This window comes from Falco rusticolus, chromosome Z, assembly GCF_015220075.1.
Source record: "Falco rusticolus isolate bFalRus1 chromosome Z, bFalRus1.pri, whole genome shotgun sequence".
NCBI classification, from domain to species: domain Eukaryota; kingdom Metazoa; phylum Chordata; class Aves; order Falconiformes; family Falconidae; genus Falco; species Falco rusticolus.
This window is the reverse complement of record NC_051210.1, coordinates 44160633-44181184: the sequence shown is the minus strand read 5'-3', so window position 1 is coordinate 44181184 and position 20552 is coordinate 44160633. Positions and strand designations below refer to the sequence as shown.

The window sequence follows — 20552 nt, the reverse complement described above, 5'->3', positions numbered from 1 at the left end:
AAGAATATGTGAAAGAAACAGCCCTGCAGACACCAAGGACAGTGAAGAAGAAGAAGAGGAGGTCCTTGAGGCACCTCTGCTCTCTACTTTGGAGAAGAGATTCCCCTGCAGCCCACAGAGAAGACCATGGTAGAGCAGTTTGTCCCCCTGCAGCCCATAGAGGACCCCATGCCACAGCAGGTGGACATGCCGAGCCCATGTAGGACCAGGCCCCTGGGAGGACCTGTGGCTCACAGGGTCCTACGCTGGAGCAGTCTGTTCTTGAAGGACTGCACATCGTGGAAGGGACCCATGCTGGACCAGTTTTTGAAGAACTTTGGCCTGTATAAAGGACCAATGTTGGAGAAGCTTGTGAAGGACTGTCCTGTGAAAGTGACCCCAGGCTGCAGCAGGTGAAGACTGTGAGGATGGAGGAGCAGGAGAGACTAAGTGTTATGATCTGACCATAACCCCCATTCCCTATGCCCCTGTGCTGCTCGAGGGGAGGAAGTTGAGTCAGGAGTCAAGCTGAGCCTTGAAAGAAGATAGGGCTGGGCGGAAGATGTTTAAAGTTTTCTCTTCTTCTCACTGCCCTTCTGCTATTAATTGACAATAAATTAATTTCCCTAAGCCAAGTCTGTTTGGCCCATGACAGTAATGGGCGAGTGATCTCCCTGTCCCTATCCTGACCCATGAAGTTCTTCATCGTATTTTCTGCTCTGTCCTGTTGAGAAGGGGGAGTGAGAGAGCATCTTTGTGGGCACCTGGAGATCAGCTAAGGCCAACCCACCACACATACTCACCTTCAGCTGTACTTTTTCTAGGTTGAAAAGTTCTAATCAGGTCAGTTCATTCTCAGATGGAAGATACTCCATAGCTTGATCACTCCTTTGACCCTTGTTGAAGCTTCCTCAGTTCTGTTTACCTCTGAGATACACCTGGAGTACCAAGACTTCAAATACTAAGGTGCTGCCAAAACTTAGATTTATGAAGTGGCACCATTGTGTTATCTTTACTGCAAGTAATCAAAAGAGAGAAAGTGCATGTGCCATATAGTTGTTCTCCATCTGCACTACTTTATGCTGGTCTACAATTAGCTTTACCTGCCATTTCACTGCCTACGCTCATGATATCCTTCTGCAGCTTTCAGTCACCCTTACAAACCTGATTAATACTGAGCAGAATTTTTTTTCTTGTAATTACTCAACCCCTTTCTCACCATAGCTTTCATTTTCCTCTATTTCCTGTTACTCAACTGATGCTGATGTATGATGTGACTGAACAAATCCATTCCTACCCCACAGAGCTTTTATATGAAAGGGTCATGGACGGCCTTTTCTTGTACTTTGCCAACAGAATGATGGTCCAGGAGCAAAAAAAACCCTGTTGTACTTTCTTATTAAAACCTTCACTGTAATTTTTCAGAAGTTCTAACAATTAACCCATCCTGGCTGAGCTATAGTATTTGCTTCACCTCTCCACTGAGAATCCACTGCTGGTTAACGGTATTCCCATTAGCAAACTTTCAGTGATTTACTCTTTAGTACCACTAGGTGTCGAAATATATCAGCACAAAGAGGAGAGTTCCTCTGAACGTTTCATCTTCAAATACAAGAAACTAGGAAAACACAGCAAATGCCCAACTCATCATACTCTATCTCAGTACCATAGTATCACTTTAATGAAAGACCATGCAACTGCAGGGCTCCAAACATTAACAGTAATAGCCAGCAAAACCCATGTAACCTAGAAAAGCGTGGTATGTTATGTGTTACTCATATATCATAGCCATTTTCCTGAAATATTTACGACTGTCATCAATCCTTACTCTATGACCTTCTTCTGTATTTTGCATCATCCATTGTGGACTTCCTTTCAAAGCTGTAGCTGCCCCTTATTTAAGCCCATGTTGTTCAACAGTCCTTCTCTAGGAGACTGACAGCACAGCTCTGCTCTCCAGGTAACAGGACCATAGCACTCATCAGAACATGATTTTTTAATCACATTTTTTTATCAAACAGTAAGAAATACTTAATATTTTTGTCTGTAAAAAGAAGATTAATATAGCTGTTCTTTCAACAAATATTCAGGATTTCTTTAATTATGGCATTGTATTGGTTTTCTTGAGAGATGGAACATAGAGATAAGCTGGAATACATACGAAACAAATATCTGGAGGAATCTATTTTAGTAAGATGCAGATGTTACATTATATACCACAGCCCTCAGAAAGGCAGTCCTGGCATTCTTCAGATTTAAGAAGTCAATGTAAATACAATTCAAATACAAATGAGCTGCAAAACAAAACCACCCCCCACCACCCCCCTTTTTTTTTACTGCCAGTGAAACCCTTGTATTTGAGAGGAAAACACTCTGATTAATCCAGGTTGAGTTGCTGTGCTACATTTTTATGTGTCAGAATAAACAGTCCTATTACATTACAGCAGTGCCCTCTATTAATGTTTGGGTTCAAGTAAAAAACATTGTGCAACAGTTAACTTCACTGTCAGGGATACACTGCAGTGCTATGAAATTAAGTTTAAAAAATCCAATTTTGGCTTTTAAAGAAAAATGCTGTTTTCCAAGTCCCACAAACACCAAAGACAGATGGAGCCAGGTTTGAAGAGATCATCACCTATAATTAAAGCTAGAGTTGTTCCTGCATGTATCCAATTTAATTTTAAAAGAAATACAAGGTTAACATTTTATTATTATCTGATTTGATCTCTTCTATACCAACCTACAGCACATGAGAATTGCCTATTCAAGTGATTAATAAAGTGGTATGAAATACACAGGTAATAAACAAAGCCATCCTGCTTTACCACTTGACCTCTCATAATCCTGAAAACGAGCTGATTCAAAAGCTTTGTGCTGCTCCCTACCTTGCCCTTCAGTAGAGGGCACACTCTTCCTTCTGTATTCTTCCTTCCAGCAGCTTTTCATGTGCCTAGCTGTGCCTCTTGTCACAAACCCAGAATACAGGGTCTCTGTGCAAATCCAACAACATGTGCTTTTTTTTTTCCCTTCCCATAAGCTATCTAAAAAAAAATCTTCAGTGCTCATAAGCTTAAAATGAAACAAGGCTTTTGAATCGCATCTCGACAGAACATAATTTTAAAGCATGTTAAAAAGTAGCAGGCTGTTCAAAAAGAGTTTGAATAGAGAGGTTGTGCCAATATGCATGAGAAATTAAGCTAAAGGTAACTGCATTTCAGGATAGAACTGCATACACGATCAGATTTGCATTGAGTATATTTTAATTCAAATTGTTGGAAAACAAATGGAGATACACAAATTTTAACTTGTGTTTTAAGACTTCAGATGGTGGGGCTTAAGAAAATGGAGTACACTTTTTACATTAGGATAATGAAAGTGGTAACAGGGTAGTAAAGAGCAGGTAGTACAGGAAGGGTAGATAATAGAACAGTAAAATATTGATATATTATATACCTTGGAGGTATGGAATCACGTTTTGATATTGTCCATTCTAGAAGCATTAGAGAATGGGGAACTTTACAACATGGCTATATACCTCCAAGGTGTTAGAATTCTAGAATTCTGTTATTACAAGCAAGTTTATAAAGGTTATTTGTGTAAAAAAACCAAACCCACAAAACCCCAATGTGTATTTTTCTCCTCAGTGACATCTTTTTTAAGCACTTACTCAGAATAAATTTAGTGCTTTTATCTTCAGGAAATGACCTGTTGAATCATTACTGCCAAAATACAGGATACATGCTCTACTGACCTATACTAGGCCAAGAGGCAAAATATTCTGAAAGGTTAAGATGTGAATAAATTAGTGAATGTCACATATTTACCTTCTTCCAGTCACTTCAAGCCTTCTTTTTTTTTCTCTCTGCTTCCAACTACCAATTGCCACGTAGGTAGGTGTTACCTAACCAAATCCACTTTCTCAATTAAAACAAATATTACATTTTTTCCGGAAAATTCAAGGAATACAACATTGTATGTATTTTGGCCATGGTCTCTTTTGTCCTTAACTCTTCTTTTGCCTGTCAGCTTTATTTTCCAAGTCTAGTACCTCAATTCTTTACGGAAGAAACAAAAAGTTACTAAAAATACCCAACCAAACAAAAAAACTTCAAAACCCCCCAAAACCAGAACTCTATGCCCTCATTCTCCTAAACACTTTGTGTGTGCAACTTAATTACTCAATGAGCAGACGGTGAATACAGTGAATACAGCCACAGCAAAACTAGATGGCTGTAACTGCTAAGGACAGAGCAAAGGTAACTCATTAGTTTTGCTAACCCTGCCACCATTAAGAGAAACAGAACAACAGCTTTAGCAGAGGTGATGGACTACTGTAAATCCTGGATCCACACTTGAGAAGTTCAAATGCCTGAGATCGGGGTTGCTCTTCATTGTTATCAGCTCTCAAACAGCAATGATATCTTCATCTACAGTAGAGACCAGCCCATGTGCTTGCTCCCTTCCACTTGCCATACCTGAAGAGATGGAGGTCAGTTAGTAAACAAATATATTTCACCTGTTGCTGCATGACAACAGGTTTCACTCTTGTCCCAGCAGCTGTGTCTCACTCAACACTGTCGTGCTGGTAAGGGACCAGTCACTGGATATCTTCAGGAGCAAGCCCCCTGGTCCCAGCAGAAGCAAGAGAAGTCTGTATTAGCTTCCCAATTGTCCCTGTTGTCAAGCATGATAAAATCAAAATGCTACAAGTAAAACAGAAGGTAAGGTACTGGGGTCATGAAACTAATGTTCAGTGCCATCTTTAGACCATAATCTAGTATTAAACCTCTTCTCCAGTTATAAGTGGCCACTGGGAAAGGCTCACTAACAGCATCATGTTTTATAGCTATAGCTGATTTACCAGCTCTGCAAAACTCAGTAGCCTCAAGCCTCTGCTCTCAAGCCTCTACAACAGGCCACATTTCTGACTCTCTTTAACAGAAAAACAGCTATTTCTGTTAACACAAATAGCTATTTCATGGGCAGAAATAATTATAAGAATAAAGATAGCAATATTTAGTAATTAAATTAGGAGATCTGCTGCTTGTACTGAAAACTAAACAATATTCAAACAAGTTCTGTAATATTTTGTACTGCGGTAGTTAGGCTTGCTCAGCTAGCAGAAGGAAACATCTTTCTATAACTGTAGGATTAACAGTTTGATATACCCAACTAAATTGTGCTAGTGCACAAATGTGGATGTAGCAAAAATGGCTTTAAGTAAATAAACCTGACTTACTGAATATTTGTGAGGTCAGAGCAACAAAGACATTTTTAAAACAATGGAGGCAGAAAAATTATACAGAATGAAACTCTTTGTTTCAAGGAGCAGACCTGAAGCAGAAGAAAGGAAATTTCTTATGTTATCAGAAAGGAAAATATTTAGAGTCATTTGGCAACCTTGAAGGACTACTCTGCCCCTTCCGTTAACTACTTTAATGGAGGGACCATATTAAATGCTGAAATTAGCTTCACAATGTAATGCACATAGTTACATGAAAACAAAGCCACAACCATTTCCACTACTACTAGGCAGGGACAGACAGTGTTTTTAATGACTTGGGGGAAAGCCAGAGCAGATTTCATCTCTACAACTCATATACAGTTAGTTCTTGTTTTCTAATAGGAATGTAACCCAAAAATAAAATGTGTTTTCACTTCTCTTGCTCATTTACCAATAAGCATCCCGATATCCATGCCAGGCAATATTTTGAAGTATTACCTGTCACCTTTTACTAACCAACAATACAAAAAACCCCACCATAAATGTATAAAGAAATAAATCTGGCAGGGGAGGTGGGGGAAAACCATCGAAAAAAACAACTCCCAAAAACCCATCAGCTATTTCAGATACTCCATTCATATTCTGTAGGATTCAGAACCATCTTCCACATCTGTTACCCGGGAAACAGCTCTCATTCACTATCAAATCCTGTGTCTTAAAAGCACATTCTAGTGACTTTTCCTCTGCTGATGACATGGAAGATGATTAACTTTGAAAATTGCAAAACTCTTAATGTAACAGAGAGATTGGCTCCAAACATATTAATAATCACCATCAAAAGCTCTGTGGAGAAAAATCAATATACTTTTTCAAAAGTTATTTATAAATCCATATGGACTAGCGCTATGCATATAGTTGAATGTCTGCTTCTGCACTGGCACCACTTCTTTGACAGCTATGTAACTCACTATTTCGATGTTATTTCTGCTACCAGGTATAAAGGTGGAGGCAATAATATATCTGCAAATAAGCCATTCAATTACAGGATTCTTAAAAACCAAAAGAAAACTTAAATACATACATTTTTAGTGAGGAACAATTACATAAAGCAAAAATTCTACTGGTCATTCTGGTCTTCTGTGCTATAAAAGTGCAGGATCAAGTCAGTCCTCATTCCATTATTCTAACTTAGGCCAAACACCTTGAAGGAAAGCATGAGAGCAAAATCAGCATTGGAAGCAGAACTTACAACCTCTGGTCAAATACTCCAACATCCATCCGCATGGAATACGAGGCTCTGTAAAACAGTTCACATGCTTAACATGTAAAAGCTACCACCCACCTCCACCCCCAACCCCCAAGTGTATGCTACTGTTGAAAATATCTAAAGTGCTTTTCAAATTATTTTATTAAAAAAAAACCAACACCACAAAAACCTGAAACAAACAAAAAACAGAAAAGGAGATCACAATGTGCAGGTGCACGTGTGCGTGTGTGTGTGTGTGTATCCTATAAAACTTATTATAGCACACAGACAGGCTTTAAATAGGAAAGAAAAGAACTTTTACAGAACAACTTCCCTTCATGATTCTGTGATTCTTCCTCTCTTGTGCTCAGGACCCCAGAACTGGACCCAGCACTACAGGTGTGGCTCCCCCAATACTGAGCAGAAGGGAAGGATCAGCTCCCTCTGCCTGCAGGCAGCGCTCCTAGTGCAGCCAGAATACAACCAGCCCTTGTTACTGCAGTGATGCACTGCTGGCTCACGTTCAACTTGGTGTTTGCCAGGACTCCCAGGTCCTTTGAGGAGCTGCTTTCTAGCCAGCCAGCCCACAGTAACTGGTGCCTGGGGTTGTTCCTCCCCAGGTGCAGGACTTTGCACTTGCCTTTGTTTAATTGCATAAGGTTCCTGACTGCCCATTTTTCCAGCCTGTTGGGGATCTGGATGGCAGCAGGACCCTCTGGTTTATCAGCCACTTCTCCCAGTTCGATGTCATCAGCAACCTCACCAAGGGTAGGCTGTCCTATCATCCAGATTGCTAATGAAGATGTTACACATGACTGGACCCACTGCTGACCCCTGGAGTACAGTTACTGGTCTCCCAACTAGACTTTGTGCCACTGATCATCACCCTCTGGGTCTGGCCATTCAGGCAGTTTTCAATCCATCTCACGGTCCACCCAGTCCATTCTTCATCAGCTTCTCTGTGAGGTTCTTAAGGCACGCAGTGTCAAAAACCATCACAGAACGTTATCACATTGGTCAAGCATGACTTCACTTTGGTTGATTTTCTTGTCCTCAATGTGCAAGTGTTTCCAGATTAGCTGCTCCATCAGCTCCCTGGGGATCAAGGGGAGGATGACCATCCTGTAGTTGTCTGGGTCCTCGCTCTTCTTGAAGATGGGGGTGACACCTGTTTTCCTCCAGTCTTCAGGGACTTCTCCCGGTCACTGAGACTGACCAAGGATTATTGAGAGTGGCCTCACAATGACATCAGCCAGCCTCCTCAGTACTCATGGGTCCCCTGCTAGGGCCCACGGATTATATATGGGCAGTTTGCTTAATTATTTTTTAATATCCTCTTCTTCCACTAACGGTATGTCTTCCTTGCTCTGCACTTTCTGACTGGTCTCCAAGTCCTTAGATTTTTCTGAAGTCTTTACTAGTAAAGACTGAAGCAAAGGCATTCAGTACCTCAGCCCATGCGCTGCATCACCAGGGCCCCTGCCTCATTCAGTAGTGGGCTCACACTGACCCTAGTCTTTCTTCTGCTGCTTATGGACTTGTAGAAACCCTTACTGTTGCCTTTGACACTCATCGTTAGACCCAACTCCACTTGGGCTTTAGCTTTTCTAACCTCATCCCTGCATTCTCAGACAGCACTTCTATGTAATTCCCCAGTCACCTGTCCCTTCTTCCACCTTCTATATAGTCTCCTTTTACATTTGAGTTTTGCCAGGAGCTCCTTGTCCAACAGTGCAGGCCTTCTAGCTTGTTAGTTGACTTTCTGCTTATTGGGATGGACAACCCTCGAGCTTTAAGGAGGAGACCCTTGAATATTAACCAGTTTTCTCGCATCCTTCTTCCCTTCAGGGCCTTATTTCATGTCACTGTTTCAAGCAGATCCCTGAAGAGGCCAAAGTCTGCTCTCCTAATGTCCAGGGTTGTGAGCTTAAGTTTTGTCCTGCTCCCTCTAGCCAGGATCCTGAGCTCTGCTCCATAGTCACTGCAGGCAGGGCTGCCTTCCACCTACACATCGCCAACATGTCCTTCCTTGTTTGTGAGTACAGGGTCCAGGACAGCACCTTGCTTCATTGCTTCAGGAAGCTGCCAGCAATCTTGTCCAGGAACCTGCTAGATTGCTTATGCCATGCCATGTTGTCCCTCCGGCTGATATCAGGATGTCTGAGGTCCCCACTGAGAGCAAGGGCATGCAAACTTGAGGCTATTTCTAGCTGTGAAGCTGTCATTTAATCATGCTCTCCTTGGATAATGTTTTCATATCAGTAAAATCATTCACTTCCAATAAATCAAACTTAAGGTGTACATTTACATAAGGAAATACTACACAAAGCACAGAACTCATTTACACAGAATGAAAGATAAAAGAAAGATATCACCCTTTTCAGTGATAGACAACTGAAAGAAAGGCTCTAGAAAATTTATGTAGCTGTGAAAAAAGTTAGGTATCCAACAAATGCAAAGCTGAGTCTGAAACTAACAGCTGAAACCCTCCAGTGAGACAAATGTATAAAGCTTCTTATCCTGCAAGGACACAACCGAAAATCTTTCAGCTCAGTTCTTTCTCCTGCACCATTGGTTAGTAGTAACTCATTAAAGTCAGCTAAACTAATCCTCTGAAAAACACCATCACACCAAAACTGTAAGAGCACAATTTACCTTAGTCCTAACAGATTTATATAGGAATGAAGATTTCTGAGCACTCCCCGCAGCTAAGCTCCTTTCCCTTTCAAGTAAAATAGAATCGTTGGTCTCTTTCCTTACTCTTAATGCTGAATTCAGGAACTCCATTAAGATCCAAATTCACTGGTTTAGCTAGTTCTCAAGTTTTAAACTTATGCCACAACTAATACTGCATTTAGAAATTACACCAGCAGATGGGGGAAAAATACTGTTTCATTAATCAGAGTGCGTGAGACGTTATCCCTTTAAAGAAGTACAATAGTCCCACATTACTCCTAATTGATTGACAGTGAGTATTCCCCAAATATAGGAAATACTTTTCCTACAGAAGAGAGGCAACCCACTTCAATTTCAAGTTGGCTATTTAAGGCCACCTCAGTAGGCATACAAGCCATGTCCATTAGTCTGCATAATAACCCAGCTTTTGGCAACTTCACGTATGAAACAGAAGGATGAGGCAAATTTACACTGATTTGCACCAAAAAGACACCACAGCTGAGGCAAAATTTGCCTACAAAATACAACTGTCAGTCAGCCTACCTTGCCACTTACTGTGAGACAGCTGAGAAGAAGGAATGACTGATCTAACATTTTTGAGTCCCTGCCTGCATTGCAGTGTCCTGTTTCAGAGCAACACCTTACTCTAAAATTTCACCATTTTACTTCAAATACCTTTTCCATATTAATCCATGAAACAGTGAATGCTGCAGTTAGTGAGCAGTAAAATGTCATTACTAGGCACCAGTATCAAGAGACTGCAGCCTAGCTCAACGTTGTAAAACAGGAAATAAACTACATATATGCACACATTTATACAAAGCTCTTCCACCAGGAGCAGCAGTAACTGTTTCAAATTACTTTCATATGCTCTGATTGCTGACTTTAAACTGACTGCACCACACACACAAACCAAAGACAGGCTTTACATAACACTTCCTCAACGCTTATTGCCAAATGCTTTTACTGCTGCGGCTACAATTCCCAAGTACATTGCAAGTGACTGACTTCAGTAAAGGCAACCTTACAACATTAGTGTACTGAGCCTGGGGACATGCTAATTTAAAAATATCACATGGCGGGGGGTGGGTGGGGGTGGGTGTTTGGAAGTCTTCAGTCATGAGAAAATGATAACTAAGTTGCTGTTACGTCCTTAAATGTGTATACTCTATGATCAGATTTGGAATTGGATTAGAATTCCCAGTAAACATGTTAGTGGAAGCCAGTACCCACGTGCATTTCAAGCTGTGATGGACCACAAAACATACTTAGGCGTGAGATGTTCTTTTATAACAAACCTGAAGATGTGTGTGTCCCTTTACAACAACCCAACTTCATAAAAGACCACATGCCGCCTTTGACATACATGGGTGGGCTCCTACTCACTTCAAAGGAAATTTAGTCTATCTAGTGATACACAGGATATAGACTTAAATGTTTATAAATATTCTAAGGAGTGGTAGTCTGAAACCTCATCTTTGACTGAGAACACTGTACTAAACAGGGCAATATGAGAGTTTATAGTTTGCCTGACCCTCACCTCTGACTATTCCTGCAGATAACAGTAAATAAATGACAGGAAGTTTCCACTTCAAGAATGCTATAACTACTGTGACTACAGTACCACAAACATGCAAAATGGTGCAAATGATTATTAGAAAGGTAATACAAATATGTTACTGCCATCTATTTATTTTTTTATAATTAACAATTACTGTTGAATAAGAAGGTTCATTTATATCATATAAAATGGCTAATACTGCAGTTAATTAACTTATCATCTCATCACCAAATTCAAAAGCAATGGAATGGCAAAACCCTGAAAAGTTCTTTTGGTTCTGAAGTTCAGGTGGCAGAGATCTGAAAACAAGTGTGATACAACACTCCAAAGAGATTTCATTCAATGCTGAGAAACAAGCTTTGGTTTTGTATAACATTGAAATGAAATCAAGAAGCTGAAAAAAACTGCTACCAACAAGGCTCTACAATACAGTGGCATGATTTGAAAGAGAAACATAGATCTGTCTAAATGTAAAGTAAAAAGAAAAAAACTAAATAGCATACAAAATACCCCCTTTTTTCTCCATCCTCCCCCCTATCCTTTCCCAGTCTCACCTATCTCTCATATGTTCCCTCCTGATGCCCTTCTAGTCTCCTCCACACCCCTCTTTTTCCTCTGTTTAGCTAGCACTTTTGGAAATAGAGCCTTCACAAAAATCCAGGCAGGCAACAAATAAATAAATAGTGAAGACCCAACGGATATTTCATTCTTATATTCTTTCTACTCTTCACCTTTTTTCTTCGCTGAGACTGTATTTTTTCGATCTGTACATTTCTAGCTACATTACTGTGCAATCCTTCAGGCAAATACATATTACAAACTACTACCAATCCCAAGAAATAGAACTGCAATGTAAAAAAGACACCAAATAAAACCACTATAATTAAAACACACTGAAAACTCAGGTATACCAAGGTAGCTGATGAAGGATGAACTCTACCCTATCTAGATCACAATATACCTGAACGTGTGACAGGACAGCCTTGCTATTGCTCTGTTTTATGACAGGCCCAATACGCAGTAGATCATTCTCCTCGATCAATACTGATGTTCCACTATGACAGCATCATGCAAAATTAGATTCTCACCAGCTCATTCCCCAGGAGAAAACACTGATAATCAATGTCTTGATATACCTTGATGCAGGCTCAAAAATCCTGTTTGAAACAGTGTTCTATGGAATAAAGACAAAGGGGCATCTTAGAATCACAGAATCATCGAATCACAGAATCATTTAAGTTGGAAAACCCCTTTAGGATCATCAAGTCCAAACATCAACCCAGGACTGCCAAGTCCACCACCAAATCATGTCTTGAAGCACCACATTCATGCAATTTTTTAAACATTTCCAAACAAAAGGTACACTCCTCTTTTCTTTTGGCCAGATTTCCCTATTTCCATGGATTTCTCAATCGCACAATAGACAGCTTTCAGCTTGGAAATGCATTCTCTTACTTTAAGGTTCTTGGTTTTTTTTAATTTATTTTAAAAGTCCTCTTTTTTGTACTAAATAAAAGGAAACAGTGAAAAAAAACTTCCTAATGGAAAATCTTTTGCTGCTGCAGGATGTCCTGGATGATGCCAGTAACAGTTTATATTCTTGGGGTGTGTGTAATAGGAAGTACCGTAACAGGCAGGAATAAAAATAAAACAGAAGAAAAAGTGTGTTTAAAACTGACAAAATCCACCAGACAAGAACTCTAAATACATGTTCTTGCCTTGCTAGATTATACTTTTAGTTGTTAGTGGAAGGAATGGGTCCAGTGCAAACAAAAGTGCCAAAACAAACAAGTGACTCATCTACAATAAACAAATAAATGCCAACAAAAGCCACCCTTTGAGCTGCATCTCTTTCACACTCTGTACAGGGTTAGCCCTGATAACCCTATGAAAACAACTACTTCTTATATTCAGTGGTAGGACAAGCTTCTTCACAAATATTCATTCCAACACTTCGAAGCTGATGGTAAATTAATCATAAAATCCCTACAATCCTGAATACCCTGACTCTCCGTAACAGCAGAAAAAAAACCCTAAAAACTGACACTGTTTGTTGTAGTTCCTGAAATCCACACCTGACTTCTAAAGGCAGAAGCCTCCAAAACCAATACAACCAATGCATGGCTTTGCTCAGGAAAACAGAGCTCCTTTACTGCATTGCCACAACAGACATGTCAAAACTGGTGGTCGGTGCTCAAGGAGTCACTGCCGCAGCGTATGGAAAGGCAAGGGTGGAGGGGACAGCTCCAGTGTTGCTAATTCATATGCTTGTACCCATTAAGGACAGTGAATACATGTGACTTCTTACATTAAAAACTTAGGCTGTCACAGCAGCTACTTAGCAACTTCTAAACGTTCTTAAAGCCTTTAGACCTAACAAGACACACAAATTATTAAAGCTGGCAAATGCATGACTGTTGTTCACAACACCACTTTTCAATTTGCTTAGCCTATGCGATGCTTCCCTCGCTATCCTCCCCCGCCCCCCCCCAAAAAAAAAAGCTGTAATCTCAACACTTCGTTCTCATTTCTGCAAGTTCAGTAACAGCAACACCCATCTTCTGCATTTTATAGAAATATGGCAAATAAAGCTGATCAGCAAAACTTTGCCACTTGGCACGGCAAGCCTCCACTAGCAGATATACGAGAACCAGGGAGGGCACAGGCTCCACTGTGTCTAGCATACCAGTGTGCGAGTAGCTCCCTACCCCTAGGACATTTGGAAGCTACCACCACGGAAATGTTACGTACATCTCCTTCCTTCCCCATCCACATCATACACCAATTTTCAACATGTGTTCAATCTTTCATCTCCTTGTTTCTTACTTCCCCTACTCTGCCAGACTATTTTAAAACTAAAGACAGAAAAAAGCCTAGAAGGAATTGAGTATTATGAGGAAACACAAACTTGCACTGAAGAATTGTAAGAACCATGATAATAAACTCTCTTCAGCTACAAGGAAAAGATGGCAAGGTCACATCAGTAATTTTTTTAACATTTCAGGACAGAAAGCTGTTCTTTACATAGCTACAGATGCCATTGGTACAGAGGCAAAACAGGAGTGGCAGCATACAACAACCATTTTCAATCTCAACTGCTGACAACAATTATGCTGTTGTAAAGGGTGCTTACAAATAAAAACAAAACAAACCACCACACACTAGGACGCCTAGCTAGAATCTTAAAGAAACTTTACGTAGTAGCAGCTAAGCACTTCGTAACCATAAGTAGTGCTGTATTTGTCAAAAAACCCAAACCCTTTACATCCTTCCAGCAGTGCTGGGAGCAGATCTTTCCAAAATCAAAGCAAAATGCAATTAAGACACTGACATGTCATGTTCACTGCTTACATTCTCTGCATTAATTCAATCAGCTGTGAAGACAGGAGCAATTTTGGAAACCAGATTTGAAATCAGAAGCCACAATGCACTTCTGCCTATGTAAGGGAAGTAAAAACTTGACGCACAGCAGGCATGTATGTGTATTCTCTTAGAATAAAAGTTAAGCTGGCTCTGACTGCAAGAAATATTTCATCCAGAGATCTCCGCTTTGGTACATGCACCACTAGTGAAATACATCAGTGACATGAGATGAACATGACATTAGTGACATGAATACTTCAGTGACATGAGAACGGTGACCGGAGTTCAACATCAGCCTTTTGCATGTATATTTGGCACAAACCCCAGAGAAGGTGTGAGTATCTGCACAAGACCTGTGATACGTGGGACCAAAACGACCCCCAAACTACTTCTGAGACAAAAAGCAGAAGTGGGAGATCAGCGGCACTCAGCATTCACACACTCTGAACTTTATCAAAATACTGATTTGTGGCCTAGTCTAAACACTAATCTATCAACACTTTCTCAGAACTACACTAAAGTTTTGTGAGGTCATCCTACAAAATATATAGCTTGATATAGTAGGCACTTGATTAAAGTAGAAGTTTCCCACCAAAATTTAACAGTTTAACTACCAGGATCGCTTTCTATTTTTTTTTTCCCTGCGGAGGATGAACACTAACTGCTTCTGAACAATTCGAGCAATTTAGCACCTGAAGTTCTCTTGACTTTATATGAGACTGAGACACTTGCCTGAGATCACTTAAAAAAAAATAAAATCTACACCATGAATTACTTGTGACTTACCTCTAAATCACAAGTAGTCTCCCACCCTGTATAAGCCAGTATTATATTGCTCAAATAGATACACTGCAATGTTGTTTTTCTAAAATATATTCTGATATTATCCCCAATTAGTCAGACCTTACATTATCACTTTGCACTGCAGAATACAAAGAGGCTAATTTGCTGTTGCCATAGTTATGCTTTATTTCACTTCCAAAAAGAGATGACACAGACTCCATCTCCTGTCACAGCCCATGCAGGGAGCACAGGACGCTGTTATGGGTGGTTACACACAACTATGAGAAAAGATACAAATTCCTGTTTCAGGAGGAGATTACTTAAGTATTTACAAAAGCCAAAGAACTTTATTCGATTGTTTATCAAATTGCTGATAAACAACAAATTTCCCATCCAAAATGTTCATCTGAAACTAACTTTAAAATACAATCAAAACTGTTCTCAATACATTTCATCTAACTTTGCCACCTTATATACACAGATATAATACAGGAAAATACTATTGGCTGTGTGATAACTTTCTGAAAGGTCATTTCACAGTCATCTTACATCATTTTTTGAGCTCCCATAGCTTTGAATCATTAAATTAGATTGCAACTGAGAAAGATTTACTGACATGATCCTTGAATGGCAAATGCAAACACCACCTGGATTTCAGTCTTAACCACCAATTTTATCATCTGTGCACCACCAAGGACAAAATCCCATTCCAGACATCCTCTCCTCTCACTTCACAGCCTAGGCCAAAATATCTCCATATCCTTCAGAGTCTCTGTTGTTGAGGAAGTAGAAAGCATGCAGCAACTCCTTAATTCTACAACACCATCATACACCTTGAACTAGGCATCTCCTGTGTGGTACTTGATAATAGTGTATGTTAAGAGTGTGTGTCTGACAAAGCTGTAAACTAACAAGAGTAGGAAAACACGGCAAATTTGCCAAAGAATATGGGAAGTTTTAGAGAAGTTAACTATACTCAAGTTTCATCTCCAGTCACCAAAGATGCTAAGTAAATTATTAATAATTTGTGATGGAGATTATCTAATAGGATTTTTAAAAAAGTTTTAGAGGTTTAAGTAGAATATTTATAAAATAAGTTTATAAAATAAACTTTGCTTAAAAAAAAAAACCAAAAACTGTTTTTTGCCTAGGCTGTGCGAGAATTCAACTAACTGAAACAGAATAAATGATAGAAAGTCACTCTGATATGCTGATGGACTGGATCTAAGTTTCTGACAATTCAAGCAAGAGTTTTCCCTTAACCCTAATGTTGTATTTTGAGCTAAGAAATCCTCTTGGTGACGGAACTTTAATTTTATAGGCTTATATCTGGTATTTCAATTCTATTTTTCCAACCCTGTGCTTCCCCAGGACCCAACATATCACAGTATCCCATAAGATGAAACACTGCAACTCCACCTATATAACCAAAGGTTAAATATGCATCATTGCCTTCCATGTTCCAGAGCACAAGAACTATTTAAAGAACTACAGCAACATATTACATTCAGGGGAGAAGTTTAATATGAAAAGGGCAACTGTGACAGAGTAAGATGTTTCCTAATCATACAGTTTTGAAGAATGTGAAAGCAGAACAGGAAAACAAGCTAACAGGAAGTACTCTAATGGTAGAAAATTATGCTGAATATTATCCTAACTTTAAAATCACACAATAGAACAGTAACATTTTTGTTCTTTAAATGGAAAAGACAGATTAAAATACAGAGACTGTTGCCATGCTTATGAAGGTTCCTTAGAGAGCAATGTAGTTGGAAACCATCTGCTGCATTTTGGACTAAAAACCTCCTAAAGTAAACAATGCCTTTTTTTTTTTTTTTTTTTTAACATCTCCCTCCCCATTGTAATCTCCCATTTTACTGTTCACGTAAAATTTCCCAGTTGTCTAAGAAATTTTCAATACATTTAATTTCTAAACATGAAGGGCAAAACGTATCGACAATGAAGGAACATCTCATCAACTCTAGGCTGCCCTATTGGTGACTGCTTGGAGGCTGGCTAGTACTTCTACATAGGTACCTCAAAGGGACTTAAAGTGGCTGACTTTTCTTTGGCCCTTTCCCCTCTAGCTCAAGGAAGAAAAGACAGTACTGAGAAAGCACCACTCATTACTTGTGCCAACAGGGCAGGAACTTACACAAGCAGAGAGCTGACAATCTGTAAAAAAAATTTCAGTAGGAATTGTGTATGTCTGCCACTCTCCTTTGTCAGTTTTATGCTACAGTATAGTGAAGTTCCCTGGTACATGGCTCAAACTCTTATCCCATTAGTTTTCCTGAGTGCACAAAGTTTTCAAAGTGAGACTGAGGGATCTACCTTCCTTATTATATGAAAGGCTTAAAAGCATTGTTCATGGCATTTGGGCGGTAGTTGCTAATTCTGGCTCAAGTGTGTGCGACAACTGTGGATACATTTCTACCAGTGAAATAAAGTTTTCTAGAGAGGAGAAGGCATGTTTGTATTTGTATGATACAGTTCTTAAGACTCTTATTTTATTTTAAAACTCAGCAGCTGGCAGTTCCCTTGCTACAATTAATCTCCTCATGAAGGCGTTTGTAACTTTTTAAGAACAGAATATTGCCATATATTTGTGATAAAGTCATTTACTGAGCATTACTGGGTTACTTTTCACAAGTACGTTTGCCACTGGTGACTGCAAGAAAAGGTGGAATGTCAAGAAAAGGGGAAAGTGTCTCTCACTGTTACGTTCACCAGCATTGAATGGGATGGCACAGACCTTATGCCTGCTGACACTTACCTGAAATAAGCTCTGCCTGCTAAACATGACTTACACCTTTGAGACATCTACAGTTTGGAAGATAGTGGAAAACCTGATGCACTAGATAGGTTGCTGTGCTGCAATTCAGAGGTACCTCAACAGGTAGGAGAATAAGCCTAACGGGAATCTCATGCAGTTAAAAAAAGGGAAATGCAAAGTTCTGCACTTGGGAAGGAACCGTTCCTCCCTGGGCTGACCATCGGGAAAAAAAGCACAACAGAAAAGACTCTGGAGGTCCTGGAGGAGACATCAAGTTGAACATAAGTCAACAGCCCCCTGAACTGCATTAGGAGGAGTGCAGCCAGCAGATGAAGGGAGGTGATTCTTCCACTCTAATCAGCACTGGTGAGACACAGAGTGCAGGGTCCAGGTCTGGGCTCACCATTATAACAGGTACAGACATACTAGAGTGAGTCCAGTGAAGGGCCTCTAAGATAAGCATCTCTCCTATAAGGAGAGGCTGAGGCAGCTGCGACTGTTTCCCATAGTGAAGTCTCATGAGGGGGTCTCATCAGTGCACATAAATATCTGAAGCTGAGAGTAAAGAAGATGGAGCTAGGCTCTTCTAGTGGTACCCAATGACAGGACAGGAGACAACGTAGATAGACTGGAATTTAAGAAATCCTGTGTAAACATAGAAAAAACTTTTTTTTGATGTGCAGATGACTGAACATCCAACTGGTCTGTACAGGGAGGCCATCTCTATCTTTGGAGGATGTTCAAAACCCAACTAAGCACAGTCCCGAGTAGCCTTCTCTAGATGACCCTGCTTTGAGCACAGGTGGGGACAATAAAATCTTCAGAGGTCTTTTCCAGTCTCAGTGACTCTGTGATTCTATGACTGGGTGGATGAAAACACAGCCCAAAATAACACAGTAGTATGGTAGGGAGAATATGGAAGTTGACTGAAACCCTGTCCCCAGAGGCAGGGGCACCTTGCATAAAACTTGCGTTGAACCAAAATAATACTGAGCTTGAAAAGGCTATTTGGTCACAAAGAAGAAAAGATAAGAACTTGAATGCCAGTAATCCTGCACATCCCTGGGAGATGGACAGAATGAGATCTTAGTCAGAGAAGGAGTGGTGACTAAATGGCAACAGAGTCCAAAAAGGATGAGTGGGATCAAAGCACAGCTGCTGTGGATCCACCCAAATTTAATGTAGATTTTTGGACAACAGATTGCAGATCTTCTATTATTCTCCTACAGATTTTTTTTATTAGCAGTATTATTTAGATATTGCTGGTCAAAAAAAGCTAGAAGTACTGACTTTATCTCAGAAAAGATAGAAGGCAGGCATTTTGGAGTCTGCCAGTAAGATTATGGATTGCCAGAAACAAACTTTGTGGCTAGCCAACAAACAAACAAATAAAACAACAAACTCAAAACCAACACGCCAAACCCCCACATACTTTATCTTAACTGCCAATTATAAAGACTATCCTTATCCTCCACTTCCTTTGTTCTCCCTGAATCAGCAGCTCTACAGCTTTCTTCTTTAAATACTATTGGGAAAGAGGAGGTGAATGGGATAAATCCATACTTGTACCACATTAATATAGATATAAGCAAGCTCTGAAGGTTACCTTACATAGCTTCAAGCTTTAACATCACAGGATGACAGCCATTGTTTACAACTGTGAGCTTTGTATGCCATGACAATCTCCCATTGCAAGAACAAGCTGATGAATGTGGTCTTTGCATTGAGTTATAGAAAGCTTTAGAAACCAGCAATAATAAATCCTGGCAAAATCTGCTTACAAAATGAACATTTTTTCCTGATTTTTAACAAACAGCAATAAAAGTTTCTAGTTTTTTATTTTCCCACCAGGAAGTTAAAAGTTTTGCTTGTTGTTTACAAGGGTCAAGAAATATAGGTCAATTATTCCCAAGTTATTTTTACATAGCCAAGAAAAGTAGATTATGGTACTCTTTTGCTATTTGATCTGTAGCAGTCCCTTAATCTATTCATAGGTGTTTTAAAGAATCCCATTTCTTCAGTAGGCAAGTTCTTGCTGCTACAGGTAACAGAACCTGAATATACCAGGATAGCAGAGGCTCCACACAGCAAGTGCACACACCGGAACAGAGTTGACTTAGTACCCCGTATTTAGAAGTAGCAGAGTCATTTTTGAATGCCACCAAGCCTCAACTAATAACCTTACCAGTCAGATGCTACACAGGCATGACTTCCAGAGCTGAGGTTGCTTCCACTCAAGAAACCTAGTAACCTCCTTACTGCAGTTCAAGTTTTGGCATCAGAACACACAAAAGCAGACCATGCCTATTTGTGGTTTCAATGCTATACACAAGCAAGCTGTCCAACCAATTCTTGCAATTGTAGGACACTGCTGAAGTTAATCACTTTGGATCTAAATATACAGCTTTAAAGTGAGAAACTACCAAGAACAGCACCCATTGTTTGAGGGGGGTGTGTGTATGCATACGCATGCACACAACACACTATTGTACATATACAAGTGCTTTCTTTTATCATGCCTTTGTTTCTGTGAGGTTACCTAGGAGAACTGTCTGAACCCAGACCTACGCCTTACTAAAATTATATGGCATAGCAAGGGAAAGAAAAGGTCAATTAATTTAGGCTGGTGAAAACTCTATCTTTCCGAGTTTTGCTGTTTCCAGTGAGCTGTTAAAAAAATAAAATTTCACTCTAAGTAACATGATTCTCCAACCTCCCATCTCTACCTCCAAAATCTCTGGTTTGAGACCAAATACTTTCCCAGCCGCAGAGGACCATATCACTGCACTTAATGAACCAGGTCCCAATACAGTACTGCGGCAGATCAGATCCAGAGAAAGTATCACTCATTGGTACTAAGTAAGGCCATGGAATCCCTGTGAGACCCTGTGGGCATGCAGGTATCAAAACCAGAGCTTTTGCAGTGGATCTGACATTATCTACC

At 39.9% G+C, this 20552-nt stretch overlaps 1 pseudogene; it reads right to left on the bottom strand.

The window, feature by feature from the left end:
- Positions 1-20552, bottom strand: part of LOC119140968 — an 87059-nt pseudogene that overhangs the window by 50981 nt on the left and 15526 nt on the right.